Source organism: Lissotriton helveticus, chromosome 1_1 (assembly GCF_964261635.1).
Source record: "Lissotriton helveticus chromosome 1_1, aLisHel1.1, whole genome shotgun sequence".
NCBI classification, from domain to species: Eukaryota; Metazoa; Chordata; class Amphibia; order Caudata; family Salamandridae; genus Lissotriton; species Lissotriton helveticus.
Window position 1 is genome coordinate 969621474 of NC_136057.1, and position 20079 is coordinate 969641552.

At 51.8% G+C, this 20079-nt stretch overlaps 1 protein-coding gene across 2 annotated transcripts in view; it reads right to left on the minus strand.

The window, feature by feature from the left end:
- FBH1 (F-box DNA helicase 1) overlaps nt 1-20079 on the minus strand; it is a 664229-nt gene that overhangs the window by 422790 nt on the left and 221360 nt on the right. The gene's annotated exons all lie outside the window — the stretch shown is intronic.

The following is a 20079-nucleotide window of genomic DNA, read 5'->3' on the forward strand; positions in this document are numbered from 1 at the left end:
AGCTGGGCTGCCAGGGTTGGCACTGTTTGGGGGCCCGAGTGCCTGGCTGAGGACCGCTGCTGAGTGGAGGCGTGTAGCGGGTTGGCAGCGTGTTGGGGGTTCAGCCGCCCATGGTTCTTGAGTGCCCCGGGGTGCGGACGGACCGGGCAGTGGACGGCGGATCTAACACCGGAGGCAGGATTGGCCCGGTGGGGGACAGTGGTGCACTGGGCTGATGGAACAGTGAATGGAGGCCGGCGCGTGCTGGGGCCCGCGTGGTGTGGTACTGCTGTGAGCGGGGAGCTCAGTTTGCCCGGAAATACAGAATTACAGAACTACATCTGCCGGTCTTTGTAAGAGGGGCGCACTGGGCTTGCTCCCCCGGCCGTTGCAGAGTCTGGAGGCGCCGTGAGCGTGGTGGAGGAGCTGCACAGAGCGCACCTATGGAAAGGCGGTAGGCGGCTACACGCAGAAGGGGGCCTGTTGGTACTGCGTGGACAAGCTGGATCTGGGGCAAGGAGAGCTGCCAATATCATAATCTGCCATTGGGAGGTATCAGGTGGGGCCGGGGACGGAAACGGCCGGAGGGATTGCCACGGTAAGCTGTAATCGGTGGAGGCTGCTCGAGTGGCGTGTTTCCCACAACCAAGATGGCCGCGCTGGGAGCTGGCCTCGCCGCACCACCTGTGCAGGGGGACGGGAATGCCATGGCCAAAGATGGCGGTACCCCAGCCCCAGTGGAGGCCTCGCCACAGGAACAGAGGCTGAACCTACGCCTCGACGCTATTTTGGACGCGATTACTGCTACGAAAGAAGAGCTGCAACAGGACATTGCGCAGGTGGCGACGGGGCTGGGCCTGCTGAGAGCAGACCACGCTAAGCTCTCTGATAGAGTGAAATCGAACGAACAACTGCTTCAGGAGCTGAAACCGGCGGTGGTTACCGCGGAACATAAACTGACAGACATTATTGGCCGACTGGCGCTCCTGGAGCGTCGAGCGGAGGATGCGGAAGGACGTAACCGGAGGAACAACGTGAGGGTGGTGGGGCTTCCAGAGAAAATTGAGAAAGGTGATGCGGTGTCCTATATGGAGGACTGGTTCCGAACGGTGGTGGCGCCGGAGGGTCTGTCCCCCTTCTTCTCTCTGGAACGAGCACACAGGGTGCCTGCCAAGCCGCCCCTAGAGGGTCGACCGCCTCGGCCGATGGTGGTCAAATTGTTGCACTATAAAGACCGGGATCTGCTGATACAAAGGGCGAGATCCCAAGGTCCCTTCCAGGTGGACAATAGTAGGGTCACGATTTTCCCAGACTACACGCAGGAAGTGCAGCGGAGCAGAGCCTCCTTCTTGTCAGTGAAGAAGGAACTGAGAGAGGAGGGGATCCAATACTCCTTGCTTTTTCCCGCCAAGCTGCGGGTAATCATTGATGACAGGACCCACTTTCTCCAAACACCCGACGAGGCATGGTCCTGGCTGGAACTGTATCGTGCGGGGACGGATCGTGCACACACAGCCAACAGGGATCGGCAACAACCAGTCAAGATCAGGAAATCCCAGCGCATCCGCTCCCGGAATAAGCGCCAACGGGCTGAGCGAGATGCACAAATGCTGGCCGACAGGAAGAGTGCGTTGGCGGCCACGGCGACCATCACGGGATCGCAGCAGGAGAACACAACTAGAGGCTCGGCATCGGAAGAGGAAGGGGAGAAGACCGGAGAAGAAGACTCGGATGTGGGGGGCGCACAGGGGCCGGAGGTCACCCCACAGACATCGGATGGCATGTTTAACGAGTGAGGTTCGAGGCTAATGAACAATTCCGGGATGCCTGTCGGTATGGACTCTCCAAACTTATACTGGACTGCCAGGTATGGGGCTGCGTAAGCAGTGTGGGACTACGGGCGCGGGGTGGTAGCTCTGCCGGCCTGGTTCGGGGCTCCATTGCCCTCTTCAGACCCTTAAGGTCTTCTGTGGTGACGACCACAGGTTAGTGTGATGTGTGGGGTGTTTAAGGTTTGGAACGGGGCTGAAGCTGGGGTTAAAGGGAGTTCTGGGTAATGTTTTGAAGGGGCTGTACAATTGCTGCAATGCGGGAGTCATTTATTGGCTAGCGCCACTGAGTGGAACGATGCTTTATGGGGATGTTACCTAACTTGAAATATGTCACATGGAATGTCCGTGGTATTCGAACGATGGTGAAACGCCACAAGGTACATGCCTACTTGGTGAGACGGGGCGTTCAGATTGCAATGCTTCAGGAGACTCACCTGACACAGAAGGAGTGCGGGGCTTTACAGAAGAGGTGGCGAGGTCAGGTATTTGGCACGACATACTCGGCATTCGCCAGAGGGGTGTTGATATGGGTACGGGCGGGCACGCCATTTCAAGTCACGAGTCAGAGAATAGATCCAGAGGGTCGATATGTAGCGGTTGAGGGACGGCTGTATGGTAGGGAGGTGGTGCTGTGTAACATTTATGCCCCCAACTCTGATCAAGCTCATTTCTTTGAGGATTTATCGCGCTCACTGGCGTATTATTTAGCGGGCCCTATCTTACTGGCGGGGGATTTTAACTCCATCTCTGATGTGCTGTTGGATAGATCACACCCACCTCTAGTAGACTCCCCGGTGCGCCGACTAGCAACTCACAGGCGGGAATGGCAGGACAGGTGGGGTTTGGTGGATGTGTGGAGGGCGCAACATCCCGAGATCAGGGATTACTCTTATTTCTCCGCGCTGCACGACCTACACGTTAGACTAGATTCAGTGCTGTGTAGCAGCTCATTGGCGAACGTAGTGACTCATTCTGAGTATCTGTCCAGGACCATTTCGGACCATAATCCCCTGTTGCTTTCCATGCAGTGGCAGCTGACGAGATTGGCAGTTCCATCATGGCGACTGCGTCCGGATACGCTGCAAGATCCGGCGTTCAGCAACACGGTCCGCCAGGGCATAGACAGCTATTTTACAGACATTGCGGGCTCAGCAGCGACTAGATCGATCGAATGGGATGCAATGAAAGTGGTGGTGAGAGGGGTGTGCATGGGAAGGTTTCTGACTGTGAGAGGGACGGTGTTGAATGACCTTACGAAAGCAGAGGAAGCGTTGAGAGGGCTGGAACAGCGGAGACCCGAGAGGCCAGAGTTGCAGGAACGACTGCTGCAAGCTAAAGAGGTGGTGGCGACTGAGACGGAAAGACTGCGGTGTTATGACTATAAGTTGTATGCTATTAAGGTGCATGAGGAACGGGATAAAGTGGGCACGCTCCTTGCCAAGCTGGCTGATCCAGACCCTAGAGGGTGCCCGATCATGAGTATAAGACGCGAGGATGGGGAAGTGATCTACTCTCAATCAGCGGTCCTGGGGCGCTTCAAGTCCTACTATATGGGACTGTACGCAAGCCACCTCGAGGCAGAGGCTTCGGAGATAGGTGACTACCTAGATCGGATCCCCTTACCGTCAATGGATAAAGAGGAGGCGAAGGACCTGGGGGGTCCCATCACCTTAGCAGAGATAAGAGGGGCAATTAAACACATGGCACGAAACAAAACGCCAGGGGTGGATGGGTTGCCGATTGAGTTCTACGCTAAATTCATGGATATCTTGGCGCCCAGACTGCTGATAGTGTACGCGGAGGCGAAACAGGTGGGGTGGTTACCTGACTCTATGAGGGAGGCGCTGGTGGTGCCGCTGTTGAAGCCGGACAGGGACGCGTTAGACGTATCCTCTTACCGTCCATTGTCTATGTTAACGGTGGATTATAAGATCTTAAGTCGTATCCTGGCTACCAGGCTCCTACCGCAGATGACCACCTTAGTACAAAGGGATCAAGCGGGATTCATCCCGACCAGGAGCACCTCGATGAATATCCGTCGATGGGTCAGGGTCATTGATGATGCCGCCACAGCGGAGCAGGACCCTGTGGTATTGGCAGTTGATATCGAAAAGGCGTTCGATAGCTTAGAATGGGATTATCTGGATGGAGTGCTGCTGAAGTTTGGAGTTGGGAAAGGGTTTCGGAGTTGGACGAGAGTGCTTTATTCCTCAGCTAAGGCGCGGGTGCGGCTAGGGCCCATGGTCTCTCCGGCTTACCCGGTTTGTAGGGGCACGCGGCAGGGCTGTTCGCTGTCTCCTCTGCTATTTGCCTTAGCAATGGAGCCGCTGGCAGCACAGGCAAGATCAGGCACCGTATATGACGGGATAGCGCAGGGACCTGAATCGCACTATATATCGCTATACGCTGATGATCTGTTACTGTACCTGGCTGATCCTGGGAGGGCTCTAGAAGGCGCGGTGGACATGCTGGGCAGGTTCGGGAGGCTGTCAGGCCTCAGGGTGAATTGGACCAAGACCTGTGTATTTCCTTTGCGGAAGACTACGCTCTGCCCACAGCTCACAAGACCGGTGGTGTGGGAACCCTCCTGTTTCGTTTATCTGGGGGTGCGCATCTACCACGACGCAGCGGACCTCCTAGAGGGGAACGTGGAGCGCTGTATTCGTGCGCTGAAGGGCTGCATGGATTTCTGGGCCTCTCTCCCACTGTCCGTGTTGGGTCGGGTAGCACTGTTGAAGATGGTGGCACTCCCGCGGCTACTCTATTATTTCCGGACGCTGCCGGTGTGGATCCCGCAGAGGATCTTTAGGGAGTTGAAGACGTTGGTGACCGGCTTCCTCTGGGGCCATGGACGACGAAGGGTAGCACTGACTACCTTGACCCGGCCCAAGAGCGAGGGGGGGATGGCCGTCCCCGACTTTGAGTTATATTATCTAGCAGCGCAACTCCAGGTTTTGACGCAGAACGTGGCCAGAGAATTCAGGGGACCAGATAGCGACCGAGGGATTGGCATCCAGAGACATGTCTTGTCGTCTATCGTAATGCAACAGAAACTGGATGTGAGAGATCTTACGATAGAGGAAAAGACGCTTAGATTGTGTTGGAATAGGAACCTGAAAAGAGCAAAGAAACACCGGCCGTATGCACCGGAGATACCGCTGGGAATGCTAACCGCACTACCGCACGGGGGCGATTGGTCCCGATTATTGACGTGGGAAGAACTGGGCTTGCAGATGGTGGGAGACCTCTATATGGACGGGACGCTAGTTCCGTACCGGATTTTACAGGAACAATTTGGCTTGCCAGGTGGAACCTTCTTGCTACATGCGGCGGTGGTGACGGCGATGCAGCGGCATTGGGGAGGAGGGCTGGTGGAGCCAGAGGTGACCGTGGCATGCCAGTATGTGGTAATAGCCGCGGGCACCGTCAAGGCTGTGACCTGCCTCCACACCAGAATGCTAAATGAGGGACTAACGCCCTTGGTGGCGCTGAAGTCGCGATGGGAGGTCAGCATAGGTAAGCAAATACCAGACACCATCTGGGGCCAAGTGTTGCATAGGACCTGGAAGGGTACGAGGAATGCACGGTTTCAGCAGGTGCATTTTTTCATTGTCCATAGGGCGTATTTAACCCCGGAGAGGTTACGACGGCACTTCCAGGTGCTTGACGCCATGTGCCCGAGATGTTTGGAGCCAGAGGTAGATCTAGACCACATGCTGTGGGGATGCCCGAAGTTAGGGGAATACTGGCCGGAAGTGGGAGAACTCCTGAACGCTATCACGGACAGGGAGATAGACTTTGATATAGCTGCATGTCTGCTCCTCTGGTTCCCGCATACCAGGAAGACTAAAATAACGAGCAAATTCATTGACTTGGGAATAATACTGGCACAGCGTGAAATTACTTGGCATTGGAAGTCTAAGGAAGGCCCGTCAGTGAGGAGATGGAGGAATGAGGTGTTGAAGTGGTCGGGATGTGAGAGTGTGCTTAGGATGCGTCAGGCAACTAGAACTGGCGACGAGATGTTTGGAACTGGCGCGGTCCTGGGAGCTGGTAGTACAGGCATTACGGGACTATATAGCAGACGGCGCGGAGGAAGATCAGAGATAGGAAGGGATTCCATGTGGATTACATGTTTGTCTGAATATCCTGGTGGATGACATGCCTCAGAGCAGGGAAAGATTCTTGGAGCCCGCATTAGCAGCAGTTGTGGGGAGGGGGGAGGGGGGGAGTTAGTGGAGTGGGTGGTTTGACACAGCGAGGCAGTTTACCGGACCCGGATGGCCCAGTGAGGACATAGAGTAGATTAGCAGGGAGCGACAGTGGGTGCAGTCTGGGGCTTGGCGGTGCGGGGGGGGTTGGATGTTGTGGGGTAAAAGCGGATACTATACGACATGACTGACCTGCGGCCCGGACAGGGCATGCACTGAGGTACCTCCCGAAGAATGGTACATTGAAGCGCCGCCCAGCCTCCGGGATGTGGGCCAAATGGCTGTGTATTGCACTTATATCATACTAACTGTTGGGAGCCTTAAGTGTGCAGGTTGGCCTATTGAATGGTTTTATTTCTGATTCTGCAATAAAAATATATTTACAAAAAAAATAATATATAACATTTGAATTTAAAACGAATACCATTCAAAACATAGAAACTTCAAGCGAAGCAGAACGGTGACTGTATACACCAAACAGCAGACACACAAGTAGACCAAATACACATCATGCTCCTTGTTTGGAAGCATGGTCACTCAAAGTGTAATTAAACACTTTAAAGATTATACCAAACCACAAACTAAGAGAACTCCCTGCATGAAATCCTCAAACTGACGCTCACAAGCCATGGATCTGAATTACCTAAATATATGAAACTTGAAATTATGAGTGAACATACTTGACGCCAAGTGATTGTTAGAACCCATTACCGCAATTCGACACATTAGCTGGCCACAAGCTGGCCCTAGTGTCATTACATATGTGAGGAGAAGAGGAAATCTACTCCTTTTAAGAGTTGTACAGGTAATGCTCATGTTGCCAAACCTGAGACACTGAGTGTTCTTCTAATTGCTGCAGTTAATTATCTAAATCATAAGATCCAAGAAGTAAACAGAGTATGGCCGAGGTTGTGAGACTTTGTTGCTGGGCCCGGTGCATAAACTGGGGCCACGTTCAATGAGGAAGAAATATGAGGCGACCAACAGGGATGGGTCTTTGCTATGAACCCTCAGGATCATCCAATGATCAAGGAGATGGTGCTCAATTGGGTGCGTGGGGCATAGATCACAACTAGATCCCCATTCATACAGGAAAGGTTGAAACTCTGCTGAGTAAAGGTTGCGATGCACTAGCGATTTGTTGAGCACTATAATGAATGCTAAGAGCTGTAATAGCGGGCCTCCTGGGTGAAATTCTGGAAAGATCAGAGCTGCAAAGAGAAACATTTTCAGTCAGGGATTACACAGGGGAAAAGTAGAGGAGTACAAGATACAGGGACCTTGGTGAAGCGGATCTTACAGCTGAGGAACAGGCTCTGCTTAGATCCATTAAACAATTCAGATGAGACTTAACGAAGGGCAGCACTGAGAAGACTGTTAAAGCTGTCAAAGACCAGTAGGAGGGTTTGAGGAATAAAAATTATTGGCACTATTATTATTGGTAATTATTGGTATTGAAAAGGAGAAGCAGACATCTGCAACAAGTCTCCAGCCATTGAAACAACAGTTTAAGATCTCAGGTTCCCAGATACAGAATCTGGTGTTCTTTAAAGAAAAGATGGTGAAGGGCTTCAATGACCAAGCTGCAATGGCTAGAAAATTTGAGTTGAGGGTCATGACAGAGTGATTAAGGTCCCTGGGGAAATCCCATCAGAGTCTCTGCTGGAGGAAATTCAAGAAACACTGTTTATTCTGAATGCTGAGGAGGTGCGCCAATTAAGTAACTAAAGCTTTAATAGGTAATAGTCATGAATGTTATATTTATGTGGTTATATTCATAACCATAAAAGAACATAGTATCAATATACATATATATCAAGCATAAGAACGTGTACACACAATATAAATACATGCTATAAGAATGATAAACACAACAAATAGAAACTCCTTAAAGAGAACAGCCCAAATTTCACTTGGATAGAAAGTCCTCCAACAGCAGCAACAAAGTTATTCAGGCCTGAAATAACTCGATCTTAACCCAGCTCTTAATTAACCCTTTCGCTGCTAGGCCTTCCGTGCCTGCCACAGGAAACAGTCTAAAACGGGACATGGACACGCCACATTTTTTGTCAGTGAAAACTGTCCTAATACACATTTTCCTCACATTTCTGTGATGGAAAGTTCTGGAATCTGCGGGATCCACAAAATTCCACCCACCCGAATTCTACAAAGTATCTCGATAAAAATAGTACCTCACTTGTGTGGGTAAGTTGTGCCCGCGACAGGGAAGCGCACAAAATGTATTGTAGAAACATCAAAATCACCTATCACAAAACGACGGGTCTTGCAATGGAGCTCACCAGGGTTTTTGTCCCCGCGCTCAGTGGCCATCTAGGGAACCCTACCAAACCCAAGACATCTTGGAAAACTAGACACCCGGGGGAGTCCAGGGAGGTATGGCTTGCATGAATCCCCCAACGTGTTTCTAACCAGAATCCCCTGCAAACCTCAAATTTAGCTGAAAATATCATTTTTTTCTCAAACTTCCGTGTTGGAAAGTGATGGGATCACCAGGCTGACACAAATTTTCTACCACCCAGCGTTCCCCCAGGTCTCCGGATAAAAAGGGTAACTCACGGGTGTTGGTGGGCCAAGTACCCGTGACAGGCAAGGGCCCAAAATGTATTGTGGAGACATGAAACGAATAGTTTTCTTACCTGTCGGTGTAGTTTTGCAGCTTGAAGATCTTTCTGGATTCACTATGCTGTGCATTATTCCGCGGTCTTGTGGTTGGGTCCGGATTCGTAGTCTTTTCTTTGGGTTTTTTTGTAGCCCAGGTGGGCATCGGCGTCACCCCCTTGGGTGTATTTCCGGTGACGTCGGCATGCTTCCTGCGGAAGCTCCCACTCTTGGACGCCATCTTCGGGTTCTTTTTATTCCGTGTTTCTTTCGTTTCCGAAGTAATGGCAATGTTCTATGAAGGTGATATTTTACCGCTTTCGTATTTTTCAGTCCTTATATCTCCCTTAAATTTATTATTATTTTTTTTTATATATATCCACCTCTTCTCTCTCCAGCCTCATCTTTCTGGCGGAGGTGGGTGGGTTCGCTAGTGAATCCAGAAAGATCTTCAAGCTGCAAAACTACACCGACAGGTAAGAAAACTATTTGTTTTGCAGCGTGAATCTTTCTGGATTCACTATGCTGTGCATAGATTTTGTAGCGGTTTCTCATCTCTGTGGCGGCTGGGTGGAAGATGAGCGTTGGGTATTGAATATGTGCTGTAGCACCTTCTGTCCAACTTGAGCTTCCTTGTTCATTTGTATGTCCACACAGTAGTGCTGCGTGAACGTGTGCACCGAAGCCCATGTTGCCGCCAGGCATATATCTTGTATGGGTGTGTTAGCCAGGAAGGCTATTGTAGCGCCCTTCTTCCTAGTGGAGTGGGCACGTGTCCCCTCTGTCAGCTCTTGTCCTGCACGCTTGTGGCAGATTTGAATTGTCTGTGCGATCCATCGTGCAATGGTCTTTTTGGTTACTGCTTTTCCCATGAAACTGTTGGCGAATGACACAAAGAACTGTTTTGTTTTCCGGTGTCCCTTCGTCCTCTCAATGTAGTGCATGACTGCCCTTCTGGCGTCCAGGGTGTGCAGGGCTCGCTCTGCGCTAGTTGTTGGTTTTTGGAAAAAACTCGGTATCTGTATAGACTGGTTCATGTGAAATTTGGATACCACCTTCGGCATGAAGTGTGGGTCAGTCCTCATCACAACTCTATCATTGTGTATTTGTATGTAGGGTTCTTGTAGCGTCAGCGCTTGAAGCTCGCTTACTCTGCGTAAGGACGTTATTGCAACCAGGAAAGCTGTTTTCATAGTTAGCATCTTTAGGGAGGCCTTGTGAAGCGGTTCAAAGGGCTCCTTCATGAGTTCCGTTAGGACTATGTTCAAGTTCCAGGCAGGTGGCGACACCCGCTTGGGTGGTGCGATCCTTTTCGCTCCTTCTAGGAATCTCTTCACCACCTGTGATGTGAAGAAACTCCTGCAAGTTTCTCCCCTTGTGTAGGCGACTATCGCTGCCAAGTGAACTCTTAAAAAGGATGAGCTAAGGTTCTTCTCCAGCAAGTGCGTCAGGTACTTTAGCACTGTGGAGTCCTTCTTCATTTTATTGTGAAGTCTTTCTTGTCTGCACCATATTGTGAATCTTTTCCATTTCGCAACGTAGCACTTCCGAGTGCTGGGCCTTCTTGCCTCCCGCAGGACCCTCAGGGTGCTTTCTGGCAATCTCAAATGCGCGAACTCTATGTCCTCAGGAGCCACGCTACTAGGCTCAGGCTCTCTGGCTCTGGGTGTAGCACCTCTCTGTTCTGCATGGAGAGTAGGTCTTTCCTCCTGCTGAATCTGTGGGGTGCACACTGTGTCATCTCCATGATCTGCGAGTACCATGTCTGCCTCGCCCACTGTGGTGCGACCAGTATCAGTGTCATGTTGCTCGCTCTGCACTTGCTCAGCACTCTGTGCATCAGTGGTATCGGGGGAAAGGCGTAAGCAAATGTCCTTGACCAATCTATCCATAGGGCATTCCCCAGTGACCCCTCCTCGTGCTGCCTGGATGCGAAGTTTTGGCATTTTGCATTCTGGCGTGTGGCAAACAGGTCCACCGATGGTGTCCCCCATCTGTCGAACAGGCACCTTGTCTTCTGAGCATTGAGCTCCCACTCGTGGGATGCCGATGTCTGTCTGCTGAGCCAATCTGCTTGTATGTTGTCCTTCCCTGGTAGGTGTATGGCTAGCAGGTCTATCTTGAGAGGGATGGCCCATCTCCATATCTCCTGCGCCAGCGTTGAAAGCGGGGCTGACTGTGTGCCCCCCTGCTTGTTGATGTAGAACATCGCAGTGGTATTGTCTGTTTGTATCAACACCTTGTGTTTGTACAGTCTTGTTTGAAAGGCTTTCAGTGCAAGGAAGATTGTCTTCAATTCTAGGTAATTGATGTGCTTTGTCACATCTGTTGGCGTCCACAGTCCCCTCACCTTGAGCTCCTCCATGTGAGCGCCCCATCCCTTCAGGGATGTGTCTGTGGTGATGGTCACTGTTGGCGTTGGGGGCGTTAGAGGCTTTCCCCTTGTTATGTTCTCCATGGTCCACCATGTCATCTCCTTCTGCACTGCGTGCGTTACAACCACTAGATCCTCCCAACCGCCTGTGGCTTGTGACCATTGCTCCTGTAGCCATTCTTGAATGGGTCTCATGTGGAGTCGTACATTTGGTACCAGGTGGATGCATGATGCCATCATGCCCATGATCTTGAAATGAAATGAAATGAAATGAAAAAGTAACTTCTAGAGCGCACTGCGGCCAAGCGGCTTCCTGGCGCTGAGGATCACATCAATGTCTACCAGAAGGGCACAGGAGAGATTTAATCAGGAAAAGCCTGAAGAAAGAAGAAAGTTTTAAGAGCTTTGCGAAAGTGGGAAAAGATGGGAATGGAGCGAATAGAAAGAGGGAGGGTGTTCCAGATCTGAGGAGCCCGCACAGAGAAGCGGGTACCACCAGTGCGGGATTTGCGGAAGCGGGGGACGTGAAGAAGAGAGAGGGAAGAAGACCGGAGAGAACGGCTAGGGGCGTGAGAGGAGATCAGAGAGTTAATGAAGAGAGGAGCGGAACGGGCGTGCGCCCGGAAAGCCAAACAAGCAAGTTTGAACTGGGACCTAAAGTGAACGGGGAGCCAGTGAAGGGTTTTAAGGGCGGGGGTGATATGGGAAAACTTAGGAAGACGCAAAACAAGACGGGCCGCCTGGTTCTGGATGGCCTGGAGACGACGAGTCTCGTAGGCAGGAATGCCTACATACAGGCCATTACCATAATCCAGGCGGGATGTGATGAGGGCAGTGATGATGACTTTGAGGGCATCAACAGAAAAAAACCGGGAGATTTTGCGAATGAGGCGAAGGGAGAGGAAACAAGAGGATACAACAGAACTGATGTGCGCGTGCATAGAAAGATCATTACTGATCTTGATGCCCAAGGTCCGAACAGAGGAAACAGGGGAAGGAGGAGAACCAAAAGAAAGGGGCCAATGGGCTGAAGACCAGGGATTAGAGGGGCCACCAGTGAGAACAAGCTCTGTCTTGTCAGGGTTGAGCTTCAAATGATTGAAGCTCATCCACTGGGAGATAAATACAAGAGTAGAGCTGAGGTTAGGGAGGGAATGAGTGGGGGAGGATAGATCAAAGACGAGCTGGAGGTCATCTGCGTAGTTATACACCGAGACCCCCAGCTCAAGGAGCGAGGAGATAAGAGGGCGGATGTAGAGATTGAAAAGAAGAGGGGAAAGAGAAGAGCCTTGGGGTACCCCACATGTGACAGGGAGGGGGGGTGCAGAAAAATCAGAGAGGTGAACAGCCTGCGATCGTCCCTGAAGGAAGGACGCGATCCAGGAGAGGGCAGAGCCCTGGATGCCCGCTGCGCTGACACGGTCAAGAAGAATGGCATGATCGACCGTGTCAAACGCAGCGGACAAATCCAAAAGGACTAAGGCCTGGGGGAGATTGCTATCGGCCTTGCCCTTCAGTTCGTCCAGGACCGCAAGGACCACACCCTCGGTAGAGTGGCCAGGCCGAAAGCCAGCCTGGTGAGAGGCCATGTTGTTATTCTCCTCTATGTAAGACGAGAGGCAAGATGTCACGTAGCTCTCAAGAATCTTCCCTAGATAGGGAAGAAGGGAGATCGGCCTAAAATTCGATGGAAGGGAGGGGTCCAGGCCAGCTTTCTTCAGGATAGGAAGCACGATGGCGGACTTAAAAGAAGAAGGAACAGAACCCAAAGCCAAGCAGGAATTGAGAAAGGTTAGGGGGGGGGGGGTAGGGCAAGTGGTGTAGAGGGTTCTAAGAATGCGGGCAGGTGCACAGTCCGCCGGAGAGCCAGACTTGACCTTAACCAGAAGGTCAAGAAAGAGCTCTAATGTAATGGGTTTGAAGTGATCCAAAACAGAGGGGGAGAGGGAGGAATGATCGGGCACGTCGGGATGAGGCACGATCGGGATGTTGGCCTTAATAGTGATTATTTTGTTGATGAAGTAGTCATTCAAAGAATGACAAAGAGATTGAGAGGGAGCAGGGGAAAGGCCAGCACGGTCGGAGGTGGCAAGGCTACGGACCAGTGAGAAAATCTCACGAGATTTATTAGCCGAAAGGGCTACACGGTCCGTGAAGTATTTAGATTTGGCCGCAAGGATGGCTGATTTGTATTTGTGAAGGAGAGCCTTATATTTCAAGCGGAGGATGGGGCAGTAGTCACGACGCCAGCGACGTTCAGACCGCCTGAGCTCTAATTTCAGGGATCTGAGGTCGCTAGAGAACCACTTATGGGCGTCGTGAAGGCGGGCCGATCTGATCTTTTTAAGTGGAGCGGCCTGGTCGCAAGCCGAAGAAAGCCATCTTGCTCGCAGTCCTCACTGTCCGAGCTTGTCCCTTCCGGTAGAGGCGCGTTTCCTTCACCAGTGCCCTCGCCCTCTTCTCGCTGGGGAACACCTTGCCCTTTAAGGTGTTGATCTTTCCTCCAAGGAAGATCTTCACTTGTTCCGGCTCCATTGATGATTTCTTCCAATGGATGGAGAACCCCAGGTTTATGAGCGTGCTTGTCACTGTATGCGCGTGCTGCTTGCATTTCTGGTATGAGTTTGCTTTCACCAGCCAGTCGTCCAGGTAAGGGTATACGTGTATTCCTTGCCTTCGTAGGTGCGCTGCGACTGCTGCGAGGCACTTTGTGAAAACTCTTGGTGCTGATTTTAGTCCGAAGTACAGTGTCGTGAACTGGTAGTGGCTTTCTCCGATGGTGAACCTGAGCATGTGTTTGTGCTTTCTGTTCATTGGGATGTGCAGGTAGGCTTCTTTGAGGTCTATTGTGACCATGAAGTCCCCGATCTGCAATTGTGGGAGCACCTCTTGCAGGGAGGTCATTTTGAATTTTTTAGTTCTTATGAATTTGTTCAGGAACCGTAAGTCCAGATTGGGTCTCATTGTCTCGTCTACTTTTGGTACCAGGAAGTACGTTGAGTATATTCCTGTGTTTCTTTCCTTGAAGGGTGCCCGTTCTATGGCCTGCTTCCGCAGGAGTTCCTTTGCCTCCTCCTGAAGACACTGCAGCTGCTTGCTTGCTAGTGGTTTTCTTTTTGGTTTTCTGCTTGTTGGTCTCCCCTCCAACTCTATGCAGTATCCGAATTGGATAATGTTGAGGATCCATTTGTCTGATGTGATTTCTCTCCATTCTTGGAGGTAAAATCTTAATCTTCCTCCCACTGGTGTCATGTGGTCGTAGGTGTGTATCTTGTCTTGACCTCTCTGTACGTGCTGCCCCCTGGGATCTTTTCTGTGGGCGGGCACACAGAGTTTTTTGAAGTCACTGCTGTCCCCCTCTTCTGTTCTGTCCACGTCCATTTCCTCTCCCACGAAAGGACTGGCCTCTTTGTTGGTACTGCCAGGACTGCTTCTGCTGCCCCTGTTGAGCCTGCGAGTCTGCCTGGTGCGTTTGTTGGAAAGCCTGGTGTGATGTACCTGGCTGGTTTCCACCTCTCCCGCCGGGCCTCCGTGACGGGTGCCCCTTTTGTTGCCTCTGAACTGCAATGCTCCCATGGATCTTGCCGTTTCGTTATCTTTTTTCAGTTAACTGAGCTTTTCATCAACTGTTGTTGCGAAAAGCGTGTCGCCGTTGAACGGTGTGTTCAGGATGCTGTGTTGCACCTCCGGTTTGAAACCTGAGATCCTGAGCCAGGCATGTCTCCTTTCCGTGACACCCAACATCATGAGCCTGCTGGCGGTGTCTGCCCCATCTAGGGCCGTCTTAAGGCAAGAATTTGCCGCGTTCTTCCCTTCTTCAACCAGTTTTTCGGCCTTCTGCCTGGCATCCTGGGGCAGGTCCTTAACCAACTGCCCCAGCTCCTCAATGATCTGGTACATGTGCCTGTTTATCAGGGCGTTGGAATTAGCCATGCGCCAGTGGGTCACGGCATTCCGTTCGATCATTCTGCCCACCAGATCCATCCTCTTGCTCTCCTTATCCGGTGGTGGTCCCGAGGTAGTGGGTACGTTAGCCCTCTTCCTTGCTGTGGCCATGATAATGGAGTCTGCGGAGACCGTGCCCTGAATGTAGGCTGGGTACTTTGAGGAATGTTTGTACTTTTTCTCTGTTCTGGGAGTTACTGCCTTGCATGTTGCAGGTTTCCTGAATGCTTCCTTCCCCTGAGCCAAGATGCTGTCGAGCATTGGAAGGTACTGGCTCCTTGTTTGTGTTGGGAGCAATGTCTCTAGAAGGAAGTCTGCTTTCTGCTTCTCTTCGTCGAGCTTGAGCTTGAATGCTGCTGCGGCAGACTTTATCACCGAGTTATAGGCCCCGATGTCGTCCGGCGGCGAGGGCCTCGAGGGGTATGTGTCGACCGCCTCCTCCGGGCTGTCGGTGTCGACATCTATGTAATCTACCTCCTGTAGGTCAGAGGGTGCCGACTCTGCGTCCGTCCTGCTGTCCTCTTCCTCCCCATAGTTGTAACTATTGTAGGGATTCTCGTACTCTTCTTGGTTGTCGACCACCTCGACGTCCTGGTCCTGTTCCTCGGCGATCTCGTCTTCCTCCTCGACCACCTCCACCGCCGGTGGCCTGGTCTTGTGAGGGATCGTGAAGGCTTTCATCTTAGCGTCGAAATCTTTCTTCCGCTGCATGATGTTCTCCATTTCTGCCTCGAGGCACCTTCTCTTCTTCTCCATCTCGGCCGCGTGTTCCGCGTCGGATGGATCAGCCGTTCTTTTCGGCGGTTGGCTCGGTGCCGTGCCTTTCAGTGTCGAAGTTTTCGAAGTCGACGTCGAACCGGATTTTGGGTCCCTGGTCATCGTCGTTAGTTTAGGGTCTTTCTCCCTCGGCGTCGATCGATCCTTTTCGGGGACGATTTTTGACGTTTTCTGCTGATCAGCAGCTCTCGGCGCCGGGGACTCCTTCTCAGAGGATCCGCTGGGCCTGTGAGTAGTCGCGGACGCCGCCTTTCTTGGCGTCGGCGCTTTCGGGGTCTTGCCCTCGATTTTTCGAGACTCAGAGTCTCTCGGGTTCTTAGGGGCCGAAAAGTCTCCTACCTTATCAGAAGTCTTCGTGTAATCGGTCTCTACGACCGTGTAGCTGTCGTCTTCGGCGGCAGCGTTGTCTTCTTCCTCGGAGGACATCCCCAGCTCGTAGAGGGATGGAGTCGGGGCCTTCCCTTGCAGGGTGGCGTGCGCTACCCTCTGACTCTCTCTCACACGAAGGGTCTTCGGGGCGAAGGCGGAGCAGGCGTTGCAGTCCCCGCTTTCGTGATTCACCGGTAGGCAAAGGTTGCATACCGGGTGCTGGTCCTTCTGCGCGTACTTGTGGTGGCAGTAACGGCAGAACTTGAACAGCGTGTTGTCCATCATCGAGCGCTCAGGGCCTCCCTGGTCGCGTGTTCGTCAACGGTCGTCGAGGATCTCGATGAAAAACGCCTTCTCCTTGCTGATTGTTCGTCGATGAAGTCCCCTGGAGTCTTCAGATGACATCTCCTTGTGTTTTCTGTCTTTTCCTTTCTTCTTTCTCCAAAAATGTCTGGAGCCCAAACGGGATCGATCCAGACCCGACCGCGGAAAAAAAGAATCTGAAGATGGCGCCCAAGAGTGGGAGCTTCCGCAGGAAGCATGCCGACGTCACCGGAAATACACCCAAGGGGGTGTGACGCCGACGCCCACCTGGGCTACAAAAAAAAAAAAAAAAAAAAGACTACGAATCCGGACCCAACCACAAGACCGCGGAATAATGCACAGCATAGTGAATCCAGAAAGATTCACGCTGCAAAAATTACCTATCACAAAACAACCTGGTTTTGCAAAGGGGGGTGGGGGAGCACCTGGGATTTTGGCCCCTGGCTTGGTGGCCATCAAGGGAAACCTATCAAACCTACACATTTTTCTTAAAACTAGACACCCTCGGGAGTCCAGGGAGATATGGCTTGGGTTGATCCCCCAACATTTTCCTACCCAGAAGCCCCTGCAAACAGCAAACTTAGCTTAAAAAAAAACACTTTCCACACACTTTTGTGTGGGATCATCATGCCAGCACAAATATCCTAGCACCCAGCATTCCCCTAGTTCTCCCAAGTAAAATGATACCTCACTTGTGTGGGTGGCCCAAAAACATAGGGATTAAGGGTATAGCACAGCGAATTCTGAGCGCTACATTTAAAATAAATGTTTTTAGCTGATTCTACATAGGACAGCCAGGGTGTCTAGCGTTCTGAAATGTACGGGTTTGGTAGGTTTTCCTAGATGGCCGCCGAGCCCGGGGCAAAATACCCAGGTGCCCCCCCCCCTGCAAAACCAGTTAGTTTTATGATAGGTAATTTTGAAGTCTCCACAGTATGATTTGGGCCATTTCCTGTTCCCGCCACTATGCCTACCTACACAAGTGAGGTACCATTTTTAGAGGGAACCTGGGGGGTACACTGGATGGTAGGAAATTTGTGGCGGCCCAGTGATCCCGCAACTTTCCCACACAGAAAAGTGTGGAAAAAGTGATATTTTTTTTTTAGCTACATTTAAGGTTTTCAGGGTAATCTGGGTAGGAACGTGTTGGGAGATCTACGCTAGCTACACCTCACTGGACTCCCCTGGGTGTCTAGTTTTGAGAAATGTCTGGGTTTGGTATGTTTCCTTAGATGGAACAAAAACACAGTTGACCCCCTTGAAAAACCAGGCCATTTTGTGTTATATAGGTGGGCACCTTTGTTTTTGGTCCCGGGTTAGCAGACATCTAGGGGAACCTAAAAAACACAGACATTTCTAGACACCTGTGGGAGTCCAGGGAGGTGTGGCTTGGGTTGATCACCCAACATTTTCCTTCCAAGAATCAGCTGCAAACCTCACATATATCTAAAAAGTCACATTTCCCTCTAATATCTGAGTGGGAAAGTTGTGGTATCACCGCACGGGACAAATGTCCTAACCCTCAGCGTTCCCCTCAGTCTCCCGATAAAAATGATACCTTAGGTAAGATGGCCGCAGCCGATTAGAGCTCCATGACCACAGGAGATTCCCCCGATAAATCTGTGCACTAATCCAGAGTCCACAAAGCCCTACTTGGTAGGACGACGAACCGCTAGGATTGGGTTGCAGATTGAGCCGCTCAGGGGCCCTGTAGGTGAAACAGAGCCAGAGCAAGATCGATGAAGGAGAAGCGGCCTGCGCTCCACGCTGGGACCGGGGCCTCGCTTAAATCCTGAACCCCCAGGGGTGCGAGCCGAGGGGGCTCGGAGACGGCGGGAGGCCGGTAGAGCAGCAGCGGACTTACCGCCGACACAACAGCACTCGCGCACCGCAGTGCATGAACAGAACAGAACTACTGACAAGTCTCCCGGTGGTTGACGAAGGGGAGAAAGACGCGGCATACCAACACTGGGCAGATACCCTAACAAGTGAGTGCGGGGCCTGCTGGAGTCCAAAGCCCGCGAAAACAGCACGCACCCCATGCAGATGGCGAGACCTAGGCTACACAAATGAAGCTGCCCAGGAAGGCTTCCTTGAATGAAAGTGCCTACATAGGCCAATTACACCGCGTGAGGATGGGGCGTCCCGCTGACAGAACTGTGAACTATTTGGCGAGTAAGGTGCGCCCCCACACACCCCAACCCCCCACAGCGTCCAGTGGTGATCCAGAGAAAGGCGCTCCTCGTCATATTGGAACTCGGATAAGGGGCAGGAAACCTGGCGTGGGGGCAGCAAATCTGAAAAGCAGCGTGCGAAGGCAACCGCAAGGCAGGCGACAGCAACTACTGCCCGCCACGTGGGACTGCAATACCCCTGGACGTGGGGGTCACAATGGGAGGTAGGTGCCCAAGAACTCAGCCAACTGCCAGGTTAGATAAATATGCCTATACCAAAGATTCCTCCGAGCACTCGCAATCGGACGCGACACGAGCTGCTGGCCCGACAGCAGGAAAATCAGATTCACTAGAAGAAGTCACCCTCAAAGATGTGATGGCAGCTTTACAAAATGTACAATCTTCTATCAGGTCGATATCAACAGACATCTCCCTAATAAGGGCGGATTTAAAAAAAATGACAAAGAGGCTGGTAGTTGTTGAAAAGACGAAGGCTGCACTAACCACAGACACGGCGGCCCTACAGCAGCAAGTGAAGCGCCTAGAAGCTGACAACAAACTGATTATAGCGAAATTGGACAATCAAGAATGCCGCTCCCGACACAACAGTGTGGGCCTGGTGTGATTGCCGGAGAAGGCGCGCGGGCCAGCCCTAGACCTATTCGTGGAAGACCTTATCAAGAACCAACTGCAGCCCCAAGGAACGTCCAGCTTCTTTTCGGTGGAAAGGGCACATAGGGAACGAGGTGGCAAACCATGCCCTGGGGCACCCCCTCGACCTATATTGGTGCGTATTTTCAACTTTCCCGAACTGCAATGCCATCTTGCAGGCAGCGAGAATCGCACCCCCCATACGGATCAACAATGGTGTGGTTCAATTCTATATGGATTACAATGCAGTAGTCACCAAACAGAGATGCAGTTTCACAGAGGTGAAGGAGTTCCGTACAAGAGAAGTCAAATACTCAATGCTCTTCCGGCAAAACTAAGAGTGGAGGCAGAGGGGAAGACGTGGTTCTTCGCTACACTAGAGGAGGCACGGGAATGGTTGAAAGGATGGCGCCTGGCAAACGGCTCCAGGGCATATGGTAAATACGAGCAACGCCGGGAGACTGAATCGCAAGTATCCAGGACCAGAGAACAGAGCGAGTTCGAAGACTTACTACACGTGGGACTAAAGTCACTAATAATGGCAGCTGACGGCTAGGAGGGGCTGTGGCCGCAGCCATCGTCCACAGACAAGGAACATTTCAGGTGGCTAGGACTCTATGATAGATATTGAATGCCGTGTAGCATTGGGACGTGGGTGGATGCTTCGTAAATGTATGAGTGGGATCTAGTTATCACTCTCTGTGGCGACTGATACACTCCTAAGGGGGACTTTTCAATATCAAGGATAGACTCACACCCACATAACTTGGTGCAAGTTCGGGAATCAAAGCACTCTGCTCAGTTGGGAAGGCGGGTAGTTCTGG